Source organism: Symphalangus syndactylus, chromosome 24 (assembly GCF_028878055.3).
Source record: "Symphalangus syndactylus isolate Jambi chromosome 24, NHGRI_mSymSyn1-v2.1_pri, whole genome shotgun sequence".
In the NCBI taxonomy this organism is placed as follows: Eukaryota; Metazoa; Chordata; class Mammalia; order Primates; family Hylobatidae; genus Symphalangus; species Symphalangus syndactylus.
Window position 1 is genome coordinate 65,105,450 of NC_072446.2, and position 21,014 is coordinate 65,126,463.

Consider the following 21,014-nt stretch of genomic DNA (forward strand, 5'->3'; position numbering starts at 1 on the left):
CCAAGCAGTTCTCCGAGTTCCTTCTTTACTCTTCTGCCATCCAAATGTGGAGAGTCCAGCAAGGTCTGAGGAGCGAGTGAGTCCCGATATAATAAGCCTGGGTCTTTGAATGACCATGTCAAAAATCTCCCCTGGTAGGGAACATTCACATTATACTTTCCATGAACAAAAAATAAACTTTTATTGTTTTAAGCTACTGAGACTAGGGTACTTGTAGTGTTTGTTATAGCAAGCTAGTGTTACTTACTCCAACAATCCTTCTTCCACCAAAAAAAAAAAAAAAGATTTAGAAAATAGATCAGAAAAGAGATCTATACAAAGATATTTGTAAGTGGCAGTAAACCAAACCTAGCCTGTGGACACAACAATGAATATATTTCAAAGTGTTTTAAGGAATGCTTTGCAAAATTATAGGGTGCAAACAAATGTCAGTGATTGCTACTATTATATCTAGCACCCAATTAAAGGTAAAACCACCTACTAAATTATAAAGATATGGTGTAGCCCCATAGAATTGTCTTAATAATTCCTCTGAGTTAATGGTTTCTCCCAAAGCAGTCCTGGTTTCATCTAGTAATTAGAGTCTAGCATTAGGACTACATAAAATAGAATCTATGGATTCACAGCTGACAATAGGAATTTACCAGCTCTAGTTTATGCTCCCAAAAAATTCATGCTCATGATTAAGAGACAAGATTGGAGATCTAGTCAATCACCATTTGACAATAACCATAGTAATAATTGTTGTAATCAAGAATCATCTATGGATGCTGAAAAAATGAGTGAAAATTCTTTGATAAACAGTATTATCAAACAAAATCACCATTAAGCAATGACCACAGTAATAACTGTTGCAAGTAAAATCCATTAATAGATGCTATAATTGATGGTGAAAGTTTCAGGAGAAATAATATATTTGCATAGTCTCAAGGTATCTCCCCTAGGATATTGATCAGTTCCAAAAGGGGAAAATAGTAACTTTATAGTGGAGAAACCCAGCAGACACTACTCAGCAAAATGAACAAGGTTAACATCAGCAGCAATAAGCTATATGAACATGATGTTCCCCCGATATCACATACTGAGAACACAATGTCACTTCTGTGGCATTCCTGCCGCAAATGCATAACCTCAATGTAATCAAGAGAATACAGAACACAAACCCTAATTGAGAGAAAGTCTACACAACAAATAACCCGCACTCATTAAAGGTTTCATCATCATGAAATACAAGAAATGACAGTGAGAACAATCATAGGTTGGAGAAGACCAAGAAGATACAACCTTAAAAAAAGCAATGTGGGATCCTGGAATAGAAAAAAGTATTAGGGGGAAAACCGATGAAATTCCAGTAAGGTCTGTAGTTTTGTTAAAAGTATTATACCAATATTAATTTTCTCATTTTGATCATTCCACTTTGTTTTTATGAATTGCTAACATACAGGAAGCTAGATACAAGGTATATTGAAACTTGGTATGACTTTTGCGACTTTTCTGTTAAGTCCAAAATTATTTCAAAAACAAGTGAGGGGAGATATTTATCTACTCTCAACATACCTCCTATGAGATATTTAACTACAAAGAGGAAAATAGCACCTTTACAATGGAGACGCCCAGCAGTCACTAACCTTAAGCAAGTAACCAAAGTTAATATCACCACTAATGGCACAAATGGAAATCAAATGTCTCCTAACATGATACCCTGAGAAGGATTTAACATCACTTCTGTGATATACTTGCCAAAAAAAAGATGTATAACTTGAATATAATCATGAGGTAGCACAGACTAATCCAAATTGAATGACATTCTACAAAATGACTGGCATGGACTCTCTAAAAATGTCAAGATGTGCAAGAAAAACAGGAATCTTTCCAGATAAAACAAGACATAAGCAATATGGCAACTAAATGCATCAAGTGACCTGGATTGGATCCTGGACAAAATTTCATATTCTTTTGTTATAAGGGAAATGAGTGGGACAATTGGGGAAATTGCAAAAAGTCTGTAGTGTAGCTGTAAAAGTTCATCAGTCTTAAGATTATGATTTTCATATTGCATAATACTATGGTTATGTAAGAGAAAGTCCTTTTACTCAGTGAAATATTTAGGAATGAGACATCATGTCTGCAACTTGCAAACAGGTCAGATATCTTATCCATCCACAATCACACACATTTATATATAAGGAAAAGAAGTAGAGCATGAAGCTCCCGGGTGAGAACAACACCCTGGGAGAAGAGAAGTAATGAGAATGCCCATGTAAGTTCTCTAGACAAGAAAGGGGTCAGGTTAACTAGATTCACCATGTGTTTAGAGAAGTTGGAAATAACATTTGTCTTATTTTATGGAAGATAACATTTCCAAAGTCATTCAGATGAACTTATGAAGAACCTCAGCTTCTAGATTTCTTTAACCATAGGAAATAAGGAATCAATGAAAGTATTTTTGAGTTGATACGCAAGCACCAATTACGCTATAGCTAATACATCTGTTGAAGATTGGATTAAAGTGGGGAAGAGTCTGAAGGTTAAACAAACTATAGGCATATTTCCACTATTATAAGGCAGTGATGGAGACAATAGATTCCTGGACATGGAAAAGTACATGGAATTAGCATATGTGAGGTGCCTAATAACAAATGGAAATGTGTGGCCAGCAGAGCTATTTACTTTCTGTCATCAACATACAAAATTAAGTGTTTAATTACCTTTATCTTCACAATGTTCTTAATTCTTTTTCAAATCGTGGAAAAGACAGACCTGGAGTTATAAACACACATTCATCTGGAGCTCACCTCCTGGAACTGCCAAAACATCCAGATTTTTTTTTTTTTTTTTTTTTTTTTTTGAGACGGAGTCTCACTCTGTCACCCAGGCTGGAGTGCAGTGGCACCATCTAGGCTCACTGCAAGCTCCGCCTCCAGGGTTCACGCCATTCTCCTGCCTCAGCCTCCCGAGTAGCTGGAACTACAGGCACCCGCCACCACGCTAGGACCTTGCTGGACCCTCCACATTTGGATGGCTAATTTTTTTGCATTTTTAGTAGAGACGGGGTTTCACCATGTTAGCCAGGATGGTCTCGATCTCCTGACCTCGTGATCCGCCTGCCTTGGCCTCCCAAAGTGCTGGGATTACAGGCATAAGCCACCGCTTCCGGCCATCCAGATATATTTTAAACCATTAAAATAAATACTAAGTATTTGTCCTTGGGAAATAATTAAAGACTTTAACAGAAGGAGGGATAAACAACAACAAAAAAATCATTTGACATATTAATTTACATTAGCTGATGGCTAAGAGTAATGCTTGATAATTGAAACTATGAAGAGTTCGTGGTATTCTGTGAGGTATGCCACAGTGGAAAACAACCAAAGGCACGGAGATGGGTGTTCTCCACTGGGGATAAGGCTGTGAGAGTGGGGAATAGGGCAAGGCATTGCTGTAAGATTAAGGATAAAGCATACATTCTGATAATTGGCCTCATATGGTTCTAGTCAAAACTACGGGAAAAAGAATGCGTTTTGTGAAGAAGGAAGTGTATACAAAGGAACAGATTTTGGGAACTTTCTTAGGGATGTTCTTGTTTAGGAAAGAGAAACAGCCTAAAAGGCCACAGGCGCCATGCATAGAAGCCAGGAATAGTTCAATATTTCAAAGAGAAGCCAATCAAACTTAATTCATCTCTAGAATAGGAAAACTATACTCACAACCTTGAAGATGCTAAGGAGAAAATAGCTAATAAGAAAATATGTTTAAGTGTCCTATATAATGCTACACAAAAAACAATTTGGTTCAACTTATGTATATCTCATATTCAGTTACCTTTTTTTCTTTGAACTTTTTGATACTACCTAAGTGTTCATAGATAAGGTCAGAAAATATAATATATTTATGATTTAAAAAATTATTTCTGAGGACACATAATTTTTCCTGAAATTTTTGAGTACCTTTTTTCAATATTTAATTTTCATTAATATATTTTAAACAGAGCATCTCTTTCAGACTCTGGAAGATCTCTTATCATTATGGGATGTGATGAACATAAATGTATTGATCACAATTCTTCAAATTGCAAAACATTTCATCATTATCTGAGTAAACAATGTCAGGATTTTCATATTGTGGGACAAGGTATTGAATCTCTAGACCAAAAACTAGATCTGTAACTGAGACCAGGAATCTTCTAATCATGGTCATCCTTCTCTGAAACAAATCTAATCTACAGGTGTATTTTGTTGGGCCTGTGCATTGTTCTTCATAAAGTAAGTTTAAACATTTAAAAACATAAGAGATTTTCTACATCATTAGAAAAAAATGGGAAATGCATAAAATCTATGCTGTTAGGGTGGAATACAAATCTTCCATCTGAGTATAGTCTCCACCGTTTGTTAGTCTTTTTCCAGCCTTTGCACTGAGTTATTTTACTGGCCTAGCCCTTGAAAACAGTTAAATTTGCAGTTGCTGTGTAGACTCTGCCAAGGAGGGTGGGGGAAATTACCACTCCTAGGTGTTTAGAAAACAATAAAAATTGTTAGCATTTCCCTTGGGAAATAAAGCAAAATTCCATCTTCCCACATTTGCTTTTTCCTCAAGAGAGATGTAAAAGAATTGTCTTCCTTTATCCCTCTAACCCTTGGTGTTATACCAGAGATCAAAAACTGTCTAGGGATGATTTTAAAGCAGAGTGCTTGAGTAGCTTCCCAGACCATTTTACCACCACCAACTACCTTCCCCAACTAGAAGAAGAAAAAAAAGACAACAGACTGGCTTACTATCTAAAATCCCAATCTAGGCCATAATAATTAAAGTTTGAGGTACACTTTCATAACAACGATAGTCTTTTTTTAAATATTTATCTTTTTATCACCAAACACTGATGATTTATTTAAAAGTTTTCTAATTATCCAGGATGTTTCACAACTGCTACACAAGTTTCTAGCTGTTCTGCATTTGATCATTATTTTGGTTTCATCCTGCAATAAATTTCATCTGTGAAATATGTGCTTCTATATAAGGGACATCAAAGACATTTTTAAAACCTTCATCTCTAGAAGTTCACTCCAAATCACAGCAGCAGAAATGGAAAGTCTCCACAGGAAGCACTCACCAAAACCAGAAGGGACTTCAGAAACAAATTTAGCCTTAAACATTTACAAAACCACAAGAAAAATTATCTCTTCGTTCCTCATGCTATGAGCACTCAAAAACAACAAATTCAAATGATTTGTGCTTTTCAAGTCTTCTGCTCATGTTAACCTGACAATAAACATCCCTGCTCTACGCGGAACTAAGAGAGGTTAACATAAGAAGAGCATCCTGTAGGGTCTCGCTACTCAAAGTGAGGTCCATAGGCTCGCAGCATCTGCATCACCAGGGAGCTTAATAGAATTCAGATTCTCAGGCCCCACCCAGACTTCCTGAATAGAATGTTCACTGTAAGATTCCCAGCTGTTTCTTTATGCATATTAGAGTTTATATACCTCTCTAAGATGCAAAGATCTTTTCTCTCTTAGAGTATTTATGCACTTGAATAAGACACATACATAGACCTCAAAAGTTCCCAAGAGAAAACATATTCAGCTTCCTCATTTTACCAGTGACAAAATGGAGGCTCCCAAAAGGACAGTGCCTTGGCTACATTCACACATTTAATGGTTGGCAGAGCTCGGCAAGAAGTCAGGTTTCTTGATTCTCTTCTTCATATTCTTTATACCCTGCAACTCCTTTGCATCTGCAAAGAAATCTCAGAAGTAAACATCCGGAACTAGTGGCTTAAGAATCAAAATATCTCCTCTGTTTGCAAGCTTCACTCCATTATTCGGCAGTTGATGTGCCAGGAATTCTTGTAGTCAGAGCCAGGTCAACTTGGGGTTTCCCGGCTGACTCTTCCAGGTGGAATGTGTTAGCTAACAAGTCAACACTTGTGTTAGGCAGGTAAAGGCCCACATTCGGTGGATCAAGGACTTGCAGTCATTCATTAAGTAATTTGTTTCCTTTGTGCCAGGACCAAATCTCAGGCTACAGCCCTGCTCTACTTGTCAGGTTCTTGCTTTGCAATGACCCTCATTATTGGTAAGGTCGCATCACTAACCAGCTAAGCCCAGCTCAGTGTAAGTTCTATGACAGGCATTGATGAGCAGAGAGAGTCTGACACAAACCCTTCAAGTGGCCCCTATTCTACAGGTGGAGTATGAAAAGTACTGGCCAGGAAGTTTCTTTCTCTGCTAAGATGCCCTTGGGGTAGAGGGAATGGAGGAGTAGAAATTTGGTTGAGCACAAAAGGGTAAATAGAGTGTATCCCAGTAGTTCTTAAGAGTTTTTGCCTCTAATGGGGTGCTAGGGCTGCTTAGTCCTAAGAATAAACTACCTGCAAATGAGGAATTCTAGAGCCACCCACTTGTTGCACTAAAAGATAAAAAATTAATCTACCTTTCACAGTAATGCAAGGATAATTAAGAGTTTGTGAACATAAGATGACTTTAAAAATAATATGGGCCACTGTGTTTTCAAAGCTACGTCAGTTTTCTTTAGACCAACCCAAATCTTACTGGCTTAAAACAACAACTATTTATTTTGCTTATTATTCTGTGGGTCATATGGGCAGATCAGGTCTGGGAAAGCTTGAATGATGTGCTGGGCTCTCAGGTGCCTGTGCCTGTGGTCAGCTAGTGATTGGTTTATTTGAGATAACTTCACTCACATGTTTGGTGATTGGGCCAAGTGTCTCATCCTCTAGCAGACAAGCTCAGGCTCCTTCACTTGGTGGTCTCAAGGTGCAAAGAGCAGTAAGAAAGACCCAGCCCCAACGCTCAAACACATTTCAAGTCTCTGCTTGAATCATACTTTCCATTGTTCTTTAGCCAGAGAAAGTCACTCAGCTTATTCAAGTCAGAGACAGTTCTGAAAGACTATTAACCCTGCCCAGACGTCTTCCCTACTTCTTTGTTCTAGGATACTTGAGTGGCATGGGTTCTACAGTGCTGTTAGCAAAGCAGTTACAACTTCTAATTGCATGATGGTAAAGCGGCCATTCTGGGATGGAGGCAGGGACAGACAGTCATACCTTACTTAGGTCTTTGATCCTTAGAAATTGAACCAATTGTCAAAAACACCCCTCCAAATCCATACTCTGAACAAGAATATAAATAATAGAACACATAGAAAAATCAAAAGCTTAAGCTACTTTTTTAAGTAGTAAAAGGGTTTTAAAAACTTCAGTCAATTATGAACCCCACAATGAAGGAAGTCAGTAAGGATGTTAATGTAACTGCATTGTAAAAGTTATACTGCTTTTTCTAGTTCTGTGGCCTCTATGACTCCTGTTGACCTGTTTTTTAGACATACGTGTGATAGAGAACTTTTTAATACCACTGAAACAGCTTATAATAGTTTTCTACAATATTGCATACATGTTTATTTTATCTTATTTTTTGCCCAGGTGACCAATAAAAAAGTCCTCTGAAAATTCTAAGGTAGTTCTAAGGAATAGAAAACTGGGTGCCTATTTTCTTTTCCTAGATTTACTATCGGATCTTAAGTAGAATGCAAGCTGCTGGATACAACTGGCATTATCCCCTTTAAAAATCTCTTCAATTCACTCCTTGTGTTAGGTATGCACAAGACATAGGTGGGGAGGGAAGCTATCCTCATTTCCACTCTAAGATGCAAGGTGTATGTTTTACCAGTTTTGTTTATATGCAGCACAATGCTGGCATGTTAATTGGAAGTGCTGTGACTAATTTGCTTTGGTCTGATATGAAATGCAGCAGTAGCTGACAAGCTGCAAGAATATAGATAGTTTGCTGAAATCAGGGAACAACCTCATTACGTGAGCAATGGAAATTGAAATCATGGCAAACCAGAAATATGGGATAGCTTTCATGTCGACTTTGTCTCAACATCACATACCTTTGGGAACTAAACTCCTAGACCTCATAGCAAGGGGGAGGGGAAATGGATTCAAGCTACTTGCATCCTCAGGCCATTTCACCAAAAGAAAAGCCAGAGGAAGAATTATCCCTCTCTTTCCTTATAATTCTAATGAAGTCAGTGGAGGACTCTTCTGCAGCGTATCTTCAAAGGTTTAATGCAAACCTCCCACTTCTCTACCCTAAAGACAGTCCTTGTTCTCAACTCACTCCCTAGCATGAAGGTAAAGCCGAATCCCATGGATTAGTACTAGGGTTTACACAGTTGGGGCTGAATGTTGTCCCAGAGTATACAGCTTTGTACAGAGTAGGAATTCAGCACTCTGGAAAGACTTCAGCTATGCCGTAAGTCTTTTTAATACTCATAAGTGGACTAAATATATCTACATGTAAATAGATGTAATCATAGTTGAAACCTATATTTGTGATTCCCAGAAACATGATTATGTAAGCATAATCCTAAGGCTATAAGTTAAATATATGCACATACACATACATGCACACACATATAATCACATATCACAATGCTTGTAATGGACTTTCTGGGTTCCCCACCCCAGTTTTCTTTAACAGGCTATTCTGCCCATTCCCCAGCTGCTGTGGATGTTTTACAGTTGCCCCCTTATTTGGATAATTGCCCTTGGCCAAACCAGAGCCACTTTTTTTTTTTTTTTTTGAGACGGAGTCTCGCTCTGTCGCCCAGGCTGGAGTGCAGTGGCGCAATCTCGGCTCACTGCAAGCTCCACCTCCCGGGTTCACGCCATTCTCCTGCCTCAGCCTCTCCGAGTAGCTGGGACTACAGGCGCCCACCACCACGCCTGGCTAATTTTTTGTATTTTTAGTAGAGACGGGGTTTCACCGTGGTCTCGATCTCCTGACCTCGTGATCCGCCCGCCTCGGCCTCCCAAAGTGCTGGGATTACAAGCGTGAGCCACCGCGCCCGGCCAAACCAGAGCCACTTTGCCTGAAAGGTCACACTTTCCTGCTCCTGATGGGGGCTATGGAGACATATCCAATAATTAACTGACAGTGAATTTAATAAATAAATAAATAGAAACAGTTTTCTGACCTCAAGGTAAGATCAACTGTAGAGCTTGCCATGGGATGAGGCTGAAACTCAACTCCAGCTAAGCCTATGCACTTGCTCAACATCTTTCCTGACCCATCCTACTTCCATCACTCTCTTTCTCTTCAGAGGACTTCAATAAATCATGTGCACTAAATTCTTGTCTCAAACTCTGCATCTAGGGAACCTAACATAAGACAACACTTCATTACTGATCCTAAAAATTTTCAGCAGCCAGTGCCCTAAAGTGGATGCTTTTTTTGGTCTGGACACCACCTTGTAGCTTTTGAAGTCACTTACCACTGAGCATTTTCACTTTGAAAGCATTTGCTATCGACTATACACTTGATGAGATTTCCTCTTCCTTCTCCACCTCAGCCTCTGTCACTCACATTGTGTATGCAGCAAAGCTTCACCTGGTTCCTGTTGCTTGAGCTGCCTGATTGCTATAGCAACCTGAAGCCCATGTGCCCGTTTTTACAACAATGTATGGATTAAATTACCTACCCCCTGCCATTTAAAAAAGTCTTTTAAAATGATGCTTTGGAGACAGTAATCTCTCTTGAACTTGAAACCCCACAAACAACTGTCACAGGACTGGCTGTCCCTGGAAAATGTCCCCATAACAAGACTATTTTGTGAAACCAATGAAGCTGACCCAGACTTTGATAAGCTATCTCTGAAGGGCATAATATATCAAATATTTTCTTATCATCTTTCCCTGTATGCTTTCAGAGTGCATTTGATATTTTTTTCTTCTCCTTCACACAATTTATGTTCTGTCTTTGTCTAAAGGTATGCCCCTCTTCTACACACTGGGGATGGAAAAATTTTAAATAAAATAAATTGAAAAACCTGATTAACCATGCCCCATTCTATATAACTACAGCTAAATGTCTATGCAGGAGATCTGTCTCTTAGAATACAATAAATGCACCCAGTCACCATAGCTCAATCTCATGCTAACTTTTTCCTCTCTTTTTATCAGATGTAGAAATAAACAATTAAGACATTATGGATGTTGGCTTATTTTTGTTTGTTTGTTTTTGAGACGGAGTCTTGCTCTGTCACCCAGGCTGGAGTGCAGTGGTGCAATCTCGGCTCACTGCAAGCTCCGCCTGCCGGGTTCACGCCATTCTCCTGCCTCAGCCTCTCTGGTAGCTGGGACTACAGGCGCCCGCCACCACGCCCGGCTAATTTTTTGTATTTTTAGTAGAGACGGGGTTTCAGCGTGGTCTCGATCTCCTGACCTCGTGATCCGCCCGCCTCGGCCTCCCAAAGTGCTGGGATTACAAGCGTGAGCCACTGTGCCCGGCATGTCGGCTTATTTTTTACCAGCGATCAAACTTATAGCAAATGTTTGCTGAACATGGACTGTCTAATTGCCTTGTATCTATTATCTAATGCAAGCTACCTACCCAAGATTCCTCTACACGTTACCACCCAGTAAACAGCTGCCCCTTCACCACTCCTCAGGGCTAAAAGTGTGTGTGCCAGTAGTGCAATTCACCCTCAGGAGGACAAACTGAGAGAAGAGTCCCCTGCAGGCCCTAAGAAGGACTAAGGGCAGTTTTAGCAGTGGATCCTGGTCAAGGTTACTCCAAGCATATTCTGAAAGGACAGTGTGGGTTTTAGGTGGGTATGTTCCCTAGCCTTGTGGACTTCTTGCCCCCATGAGGAGCAGGATGACTGGGGAGAAATGCAAATCTAACAGGCATGGCCTGTTAGAGCACAGGGTACAGTGCAGAGGCCCCGGTGGCCCAACTCTGATTATGGAACTTGCTCCACAGCCAGGAAATGACTGAGGCAGGACTTGGCTCCAAATCCCTAGGAGCCCTAATTCTTAGACACCATTATTCTGTTAAAGCATCATTTCCCGTGGTTTATACCTTGCTTGAGTACAACAATGAATTACTGTTTTTCATGCTTTAGATTAGAATATCTGTGTTCCTTGGAGGATTACATGGGCAAATAAAGCTGGCCTTTCAAAAATTCTAAAGGGTAGTCGATCGATAGGCAATTCTTAGTAGAATTCTTTCCATGCTTAGAATGCTTCTCCCAAGAGTTCAAGACCCAGGCAAATGATTAACAAGTGTATACATGCCCGCCCACCTGTAGGCAAAGAACAGAGAAGTGCAGGAAGCAGAGCTTCAAGGCCTTTACTTTCAGGTAAATTAAGAGGGTAGGAATAGCTATTGAGAGCTGGCACCTAGAATGTTATGTACTTGGAGCATATTAGGTGCTCAGTGAATATTTCACAAAGAAATGAAATGATGCAGCATGAATTTGTGAGTAAAATTTTAATATTTAACTCTTCTGTGGATGAGAATTTCTCTCTTCTTGATAAGATAAACTTGACTTACTTTATCAATGAAACCAATGCCAACTTGGCTACTCTCTGTCCAATGGAACAAAAATTTCACATCTGTCTTAAAAGCGGTTTGGGTTTGGGGTAAAGCCCTACTATTCTCTGGAACTTTCGGATGCAGAATCTTCTACCTTCTAATTGTTCAGCTATTTTAAGACTAGCTGCCATTGTTACTATGCGAGATGCTACCAAAGTCCCCTTCACCCTCCCCATCACAACCCTCCTATTAGCAACTCAGATCCAGGGATCTGAGGACACACTTTCCTCTCTAAAATGCCAAACGTGAAATATGATGAGCAAAAAGCTGATTGTATGTTCTTAATTTCTATGAAAAACTCACGTCCAAAGTGTGTGTATGTGTATGTGTGTGAGACAAGAGGGAGAGAATATGTAAATACACAGAAATAAAAATTATATTGATATCATCGATTTATCTTTTTTTTTTTTGAGATGGATTCTCATTCTGTCACCCAGGCTGGAGTGCAATGGCGCAATCTCGGCTCACTGCAACCTCCGCCTCCCAGGTTCAAGGATGCTTTTGCCTCAGCCTCCTGAGCAGCTCAGGCTACAGGCTTGTGCAACCACACCCAGCTAATTTTTGTATTTTTAGTAGAGATGGGGTTTCACCATGTTGGCCAGATGGTCTCAATCTCTTGACCTCGTGATCCATCCGCGTCGGCCTCCCAAAGTGCAGGGATTACAGGCGTGAGCCACTGCGCCCGGCCTCATTGATTTATCGTTAAAACTCCGTAGAAAAACAAAGTTGGGGGAGTGGGATTCATACACACATACCCCTAACTATTAACCCAAAAAGGCAACATGTATTAGTCTGATCATTTATACCCAGATAATTATATGCCATTTAAGAACTATATGGTTATAGATATTATAAATGTATAAGATGATAACAGAAGCCAATATTTCCAGATATTTAGATGAGAAAATCCCACTGATATAAAGAGAAACAAACAAAACTCAACATTTTGAAAATCTGTGCATTATTTCTGTATGTCAGATCCAGAATACTTAAAATTTATTCAGTTGAAATCGCTATATAGAAATTGAAAGAAAATGGAGAACACAAATAATTCATTAAAATGACAAAAGAAATGACTGAAGTGAGTAGTTTCAAATATCCAAAAAGCTAAAACAAAACAAATGCACTTCAATTTGATCTGTAAGTTCTAAAACTTTGGTTCTTAACTTTTCTTTTCTTTGTATTTCAATGAATAAAAAGGACTATAAAAATAAACATAGGAATCCACACACCAACAATTGCATTCAGAGATTTCACTGACTACCAAGAAGCTCAACTTTGGGGCTTTAAGTTACTTTACATTACTGATCCTAATTTATATTGAACACCTCCAGGTTAGAGACTGTGGGACACAACTCCAAGGGAATAACTTTCAGAGGCTTTGTGAGGCCTTGGGTATAGGCTTGACCGGAGTTCTTCTTAAAAACTCTCCCTCATTTATCCCACTCTTTTCCTCCTGTCTTCTTCACCTGCCATTGCCCCCATTTGCAAAGGACTGTGTCACAGATGTTATCCATGCTCTATTCAGATCCCATCTACACTTACCATTTCCATGGTTGGTAATAGAGCCAGCCAGCTCCTGAGATTCTTTGCCTGGAGACTCTCTGACTCTGGCTGCTGGGACACACTCTGCCCATTTACATTGTAAGCTGGAAACACACAAAAAAATTGATGTCCAATACCAAAAGGAGCACCTCCTCCCCAATGAATGTCAGGGGTTAACACCCCAGCTCTTGCCTCATGGGCAGAATAACTCTGAGATACATGTTCTACCCTGCCTCACAGAGTCACCCAGAGAGATGAAGCTCCAATTTTCCACAGTTACTTGCTTGATGACACATAATCATGAGCTTCATTCTTACTTTGGCAATCAGGTTGTGAGCTCTGGCCTTTACAAATGAAGGCAGCAAAAGATTTGGGCTTTCCTAAGGCCAGTCCTACTTACCACCTACTAATTAAAACATTCTTCAAAATAGACCGTTCCACCAACATGAAGTCAGCCAGGAACCCCACATTTGTTTTGCTCAGTGGCCACCTATGTTCTGGCAAGCTATGAGACAGTTGTCCCCACACTCTAAACGTCCCTCTGATGGTACCCCTTGCAGAAACAAGCCCTTTAAAAAGGGCCAACTAAATTTTCCCTGAAGAGCACTGCACAACCAAAGTTTGCAAAGACTATTAATATCCAAGTCCCAGATGATCCAATTTGGAGTCATCTCTGTTTATTCTGAGAAAGTGTGAATGGCATCGCCTACCCCAAACAAAGGAAACTATTGTGCCCCTGGACAAAAGCCAACATCCTTGTCATGACTATTTAACTAAGAGCCACAGCTTATCAATATTTGGCACAACTGGATTGATCCTATCTTCCTGTGTTCTGGAACACGTCTTGTGAAGAAGATGATCAGAATATTTCATGTTCTAATTTTCTTTGCCTTCATATCCCAAAACTTTCTACTAAGTAATTCTAAATTCAGATGATTCTCCCCATGTCTCCTTCCTGAGAATTAAATTCACAGTAGTCCTGCCTGTGAAGACTTTAGAGATTTATCTGACTAATCTTATCCCAACATTATTGGTGACAAAAATAACTGGTATTCAGTACAAAGTGAAGCCTCTCATCTTCCCTAGTATGTTGAAGCACAATGTTGATTTTGAGAAGGTTCCTTGAGAATCAAAATAAGAGTGTAACACTGGTGAATACAGGGCACATTAAAAGTAGAGGAAGGAGGATAATGAAGAGAAGGAGGAGAAGAAGAGAAGAAAGGAAGAAAGGAAAAAAGAGAGAAAGAGAGTAAGAGAAAGAAAGAAAGAAAGAAAGAAAGAAAGAAAGAAAGAAAGAAAGAAAGAAAGGAAGAAAGAAAGAGAAAGAGAAAGACAGAAAGGGAGGGAGGAGGGGAGGGAAGGGAAGGGAAGGGAAGGGAAGGGAAGGGAAGGGAAGGGAAGGGGCATTTAATTGAACCCTAGGTTGGAGACTGAGACAAGGTGGGGCAGGGGATCAGCAAATATGCATGCCTTTAAGGAATGTTCAAAGGCTTCTTTGCCCCAGAAGTGTTCATCTTCCAACCCAGCAAAAGATGCCTGGAAGACCCACTTCTAATCACTTCCCTGAATTGATTTGTTTAAAAAAGATGAAGAAGAAAGGAAGGAAGGAAGAAAAAGAAAAAGCTCTGTTAGAGGGTAAACAAAGCTTGGTGGTTGGTAAAAGCTTGTGTCCCAGATTGTGTGGATGGCCCTGGTGTCATAATTAATAACGCCCCTTTTCACTCTGAAAAATGTCACAGCTCAGACAATGAACTATACGGTCATTCTAGGTATAAGTCACTCTAGGGATGACTCTCGTCTTTTCTAGCTTTGCAGATTATGTGAAACATCCTCTCTCTGGGCTTTAGTTTCTCACCTGTAAAATGAAAATGATGGTAGCAGCTGCGTCTCCGGGTTTCTGTGAAGATAAAGTATGATCATAAATTTAAAATGCTGGCCTTGCTACATATTAAGCACATGATAAATTGAAGCTATTATTATTTTAAAATAATGCCATCTGGGTGGAAATTTGTCACGTGGGGTTGAACCATGGTCACCACAAATCATTCTGCCCATCTCAGGATACTTTAGGTAAAAAGCCAGTGACCATCCAAAGTGACTCCATGACAATCCACCACGGGAACTACCCAGTGATTAACAAAGTATGTGCTGTTGTGCCCCTCAAAGCCTGGGCCACCAGGAACTCAAGAAATGGGGAAAACATGTCCTGTGGTATAGAATACAGGGCAATGGTAGCCCTCCACACAGGTTTAGATTTTCTAAAGAATCAAAGCCGGGGCAACTGGGCTTCCTTGTTTCTCTTCAACCCTATCTCTTGCAGCTGTGAGGAATCCAACCAAGCCTGATCAAGGGTCATCACTGAACTGGGGCATCAACCACATGACAGGGAGTTCTAGTCTTGTCCTCAACACATCCTTCACCTTCTGAAGGATTTCCCCAGCTCCACATTTTGCAAGTAAAACCCCCCATTTCTCTCCAGTGGTGAAGGACAAGGCTCAAATGTGATTTCAATTACGGCAATAACAAATTCATGAGGGCCAGCGCTTGCCATCTGTCAGAGGAGTGTGTCAGGCCCTTCATTGGCCATGAGGAATACCATCTCACTGACCACCTAAACAAATGAGAGTACACCCATGGGTTTTCTAAAAACAGAGAAGATGGAAAAGAAGAATAGAGCTGTCTGAACCCCTAGCACTTTGGCAGTGGTAAAATTTATCACTTTGCATTTGCATAATTCAGTGAGATTCCTCATTTAAAAGCTGATAAAGACAACTCAAAACATTGTTGATTAGAAACTAGACGGCAGATTTTTAAATTTTAAATGATCTATCAGTAAGTTCCTGAAAGGTAACAATCTCTTCATATTGTGGGACCTTGGTATTAGCTGGTGACCGTGTGTTTTGTGTGTATGTACACATAAATAGAAGCGCTAACATGTATTAAAGACATCCCTTAGCCATGAATTATGCCAAGCACTTTGTTACATTTAATTCTCACAACCACTTTATGAATTATACCCATTTTATATGTGAGGCTTAGAGAGGGGAAATAATTTGATGGATGTTATATACCTAGGAAGCCCCCATTTATACATTTTAAAACCTGTACCTGATTCATCTGGCTCCAGAATCTGTGATCTGACCACTACCCTACCATGGCCCCTTATACAAAAACACGCACAGTGACTTTCCATTTCCTGTCCTGATGAGAAGTGGCTTCTGAGAAATCACGCCCAGAAGAGGCAATGGGTACAGAGAGAGAAGCCAGCAGAGTATGGACTTGAAGGAAAGCTGGGACAAACCAGAGTCGAATAAACATAAAATCCACCAAAGAGTCAACCCACTGGACCAGCCCAAAAGTTAAGCTGTGGGGTAGAAGTGGGGTGGAAATAAAGAAACTAACCCCATGAGAAATTATAAATCTTCATAATAATAACACTTATTAAGTGTTTAATGTGTACCAGAAATTATTCAAAGCACTTCTGCATAAAATTGCTCATTTATTTCTCAACATTGTTTCTTATGCCCAGTTTACAGAGGAGGAAACTAAGACGTGGAGATGTTAAGTGACTGCCCCACACAAATTATAGGTAAAGAAGTTGGTATTTGAACCCAAGAAGTCTATTTTAGGAACACAAACTTATCACCCTTCTCACAGTTATGCTCTATGTTCTCATTTTCCAGGGGGATATATATTTTTTGTTTGAAATTTTGATTGAAACCCAAAAGAAAAAACATCTTAGAATGCAGTCTATGAATTCTCTTGGTGAAAAAGCATTGTCTTTCTCTTTAGAATACAAAGCACTATCTACAGCTTTGGGTAAGAACAAGCTGTATAGCCCATAGTGGCCAAGTCTGTGTATCTGAGATTATGGAAGCCATATTGATTACTGCCAATACCCATGGCGATTAATCATATTCCCAGTCTACTTTCTAGTTGACATCTGGAGTGCAAGCGCAATGAAGAGATGTGTGGTATCTCATGGTTACACAGCAATGTAACTCTTCTGAAAAACTGGGAACATTATCCCAAGCATAATAACCCTCATAAATAATCTACCAGCTTGAGGACATTAAATGTAAAGAAAGGGTGACCTCTGACCTTCCATTCCCTTTAATGGGGCTTCATTAGTCTCACAAATGGAGGCAAATTCATAACGGGGGAATCAATTCTGCCACTTGGAAATAATTAAGACACATACATCAAACAACAGCTTTTTTTATTCTTTCTAATTAAGTGATCCATCCCAGAGGAGCGCTAAACTGGTCAGTACAAATATAAATTATACTGAGCATGAGTGTTTTAAGATCAATGTGGAGGTCTTAATGCTTCCTCCATGCTCTTCCTATACTTCCCAGACATTAAACGACTGTCTGACTATGGCATCAAGAACTAAAAACCTGGATTCTGTTGTCAACAAGGCACTCAGTATCCCCCAGAAGTTGCCAATCTATCTGCCTGCCCTCTTGAAGAAGTAATAAATTTCTTAATTCTCTATCTGCAGCTCCACTCTTCCCATGGACTTCAAAATATCAGCAGATGTAATTTCTGGCTTGGGCATCACTGGCTTAAATTTTGAAGGATGTGTCTTACACCTTTGACCCGGCCCTTCCTGAGATATCAGCCTTGATGTGAAGGGTTTATCAAAAAGCCCATAGATGGCTTTTTGCCATTATCTAAGACCTCAGTTATCAGAAGAATGGGACCTCTGGCTGCTATGAGACTAAACTTGGCTCTTCTTAAACCTTTGTCTAACTGCAAAATCAACTCAGGAATCACAGACAATATTGACTGATCAAACTCACCATGTACTATGTTTTTCCCAGGAAACAAATGGGCTGAAAAACAAACTAAATGTATACAAGATTTTTTTATGTAGCTTTGCTTATGGGATATAAAAACTAATATTATTTTACTTTGATATAACTGGAAGATTCTTGTAATCAACAAATGACATATACCTTCAAAATTCTTCAGGAAGGCATATAAGAGCATTTTGCATCCACAGACAGAAAGCAGGGAAAAGAACAATAGATTTAGAGACAAGATACTCATTTCAAATCCTGGCTCTGTCACTTTTTAATCATGTGTTTTTATGTCCACAAAGGGAGGAACTTACACCATTCCTTTGCATCTCAGTGCTTAGGACAGCACTCTCATGTAAGTCTATCCGTGTACTCTCAATGAGAGTATGTGGTATCTGGCTTGGGGCTCAGAGGCTTAAATTTTGAAGGATGTGTCTTATACCTGATACCATACTCATTGAGCGTATATGGATATACTTATGTGGGAGAAATGAGTCAACGAAAGTCTTGTTCTGTGGAAATCATATCTCTGAACAAGCTTTGAAGACTAATGTCTCAGGTTGAGTTCTCCAGAGAAGATTTGAGGAGAAGGTATAAGTGATCTATTAAGAAAGTCCCCCAAGCATTGGGTACACATGGAAGTAAAGATGGGAACAACACCACTAAGGACAATAGATTGAAGAGCAGGGGGAGGAAGGAAAGTAAGGGCTGAAAAAGTACCTGTTGAGTACTATGCTCACTACCTGGGTGTCGGAATCATTCATACCCCAAACCTCAGGGTCACGCAATATACCGATGTAACAAACCTGCACGTGTGCCCTAAGTCTAAAACAAAAGATGAAATTATATTTAAAAATAAATAAATGAATAAATTGACAAATAAAAATTTAAAAAAGAAGAAAGTTCTCCAAAGAAAAACTGACAAGAAAGTGGGAGAAACAGGCAGGGGAAAAGACACACCAAGCAAGGATATTATGTCAGGTGACATCCCAGCCTCAGCCAAATCCTTGGGGAGTTCTGGGACATAAATCACACCTCAGAGTTTGTCCTTCTTGGGGAACAGGAGCTGAGCTTTCATACTCCTTTACCCATCAGTTATCAGATAAGGCCTGCAGTGAGGAGACATAAATTTCTAGGCATTCGTGGGAGCAAGACTCTAAAAAGAACAAGATGCAAAAGTCAAGGCACAAAGAACCTGGGAATGAGCACATGGAACCATTAATAATGACACAAGGGAATCTGCTCGAGACCCTGGCAAAGTCTTCCACATATGATGTTGTGCTTCTATGAGCCAACACCAATTGGTATGACATTGGGTGTTTTAACTGTGCTGAGGGATTTCTCTCCCATTTTAGTATTTGATTCTCAACACAACACTGTGTGAAAGCTGAAACATGAAGTGTTATTATTCATTTATAACAAATAAGGGATATTGGGTCCAGAGGAGAAAAATGACTTGTTTCTGGTAAAACTAAATGAGTAGAAATAATATTATTGATTAAAAGGCATGAGCTAAGGGAGAGCCAACTATTTGTTCAATGTTATAGGCACTGGGAAAGGTTGGAGATTTTAATGTTTGTTGTACATCTTAGAGAAAGAGTATGATACGAATCTGAAGAATTTGTGGGAGATGGAGAAGATATACTAAATGAGAGGGACCAGAGGAAGGAAATGCATAGAATAACCACTGGGATTGCCAAGGGTGCAGTGGTGGTGGTGGGGTTCTCATGGGAATGGGATGAGTCAGGCAATGGACCAATATGATGGAAGCCTCAAAAACGCTAGTTAGAGCAATAGAAAAAAATCACACGGGAGAAGCAAACGAATTGGTGAGAATGGAGTTCAAAAGTGGTGAAAACTTCAGTAGTCTGAAGAGAGCAAGATGAATCGTCAATTTCCATGAATGAGTTGATGATTTGTCCTCAGGCCATAGCAATGGGGAAGAAAATACAGATAAAAGTGATGGGGGAAGAGAACACCAGTATGCGAGCCCAGTAGATGGTTGTAAAAGATGAACAGAAGGAGTTAAAGAAGAAGTCAACATTTTTAACTGGGAACAAAGTTTCTAGATTCATAAGTTGAATAGTGTCAGATTCACTTTCAATGAGCCTAAAATGTTTTCACTTCCTTTTCCAGCCAGATTAGCCTCAGACTCAGACTGACTTGTCTAAACCCAAGGTGGCAGGTGGCAGAGCACCACAGGGCCAGGCCCAGAATGAGACACAAGGTATTCTGACACCTGACCCTGCAGGTGCCCCACTCCCCTCACCACAGACCTGGACATTAACTCATACATTGCCATGGATGAAGACACAGCTGACAGCAGCCATTGTGAACATTCAGCCATTCTCTAAGTTTGATGTCATTTCCTGATAGCACACCTGGCACTCCAGAGTTTCAATGAGAAAATGAAATGGGAAAATGTAGGGGAACTTGCTTTATAGACTGTAATAGAAAATGCACTTATTATTGTTTGTATTTTAGTAGTAATATTTTACACATACAACTTACAAAACACATTAAAATTACTTGTTTTTCCTCATTTGTATAGTGGTGAGTAAAAAATTAAAAAAAATAAATTACTTGTTTTATTTTTTAATATATTTGTTTTCGTAACCTCCTTTCGATGGTTAATATTTCATCTTGTACATCTCCCTGTATCATAAATGTCCTCTTACATATTTTGTTTATGCATTAACATCTATTATGTGGATACATAATAATCCAACCATCCTCCTTCTGTAGGACAAATTCTCGTATATTGTTATGAACAATAACATTATAAAATGTTTCTAGGCATAATTGCATAAAAACATATTTATAAGCATATTCTTATTGAATTTTTACAACTTACCAAGGTAGATATTATTGTTATTTCCATTTAGCAAAAGTGTCACTGAGGCTTAGAGAAGTTGATCAGTTTGGCCAAGGTCACGTGGCCCTCTAACTTGTGCTTTGATGCAGTTCCTCTCCCTGTCCTGAAGAAGGTCTCCTTGGATCTACCCTGACTGCCAATGTATGACTTCAGTTCAGCCTGCTCCTCAGCTTGGCAAGACCATTCCATCGATCACCAGGCCTCAAAGTGCGCATTTCATAGACTCTATGATGCCATGGAAGGTAAGACATTATTATATGATGTTACACAAAGAAAAAAAGAAACTGCTGTCCATTAAGCTATGACATAATTCTCTGTTCTCACATAGAAACTATAGGTAGTGCTTATTAAAAGGACTCTTCTAGACCTATTTAGACACAAAAGTGACAA

General features: G+C 39.5%; 1 long non-coding RNA gene across 1 annotated transcript in view; it reads right to left on the minus strand.

The window, feature by feature from the left end:
- Positions 1–21,014, minus strand: part of LOC129474345 (uncharacterized) — a 126,132-nt gene that overhangs the window by 35,506 nt on the left and 69,612 nt on the right. The window contains exons 8-10 of the long non-coding RNA XR_008654524.2: positions 20,604–20,849; positions 14,800–14,841; positions 12,945–13,048 (exon numbers count right to left, since the gene is read on the minus strand). This is a non-coding gene — a long non-coding RNA (uncharacterized lncRNA). The remainder of the gene's footprint in view (positions 1–12,944; positions 13,049–14,799; positions 14,842–20,603; positions 20,850–21,014) is intronic.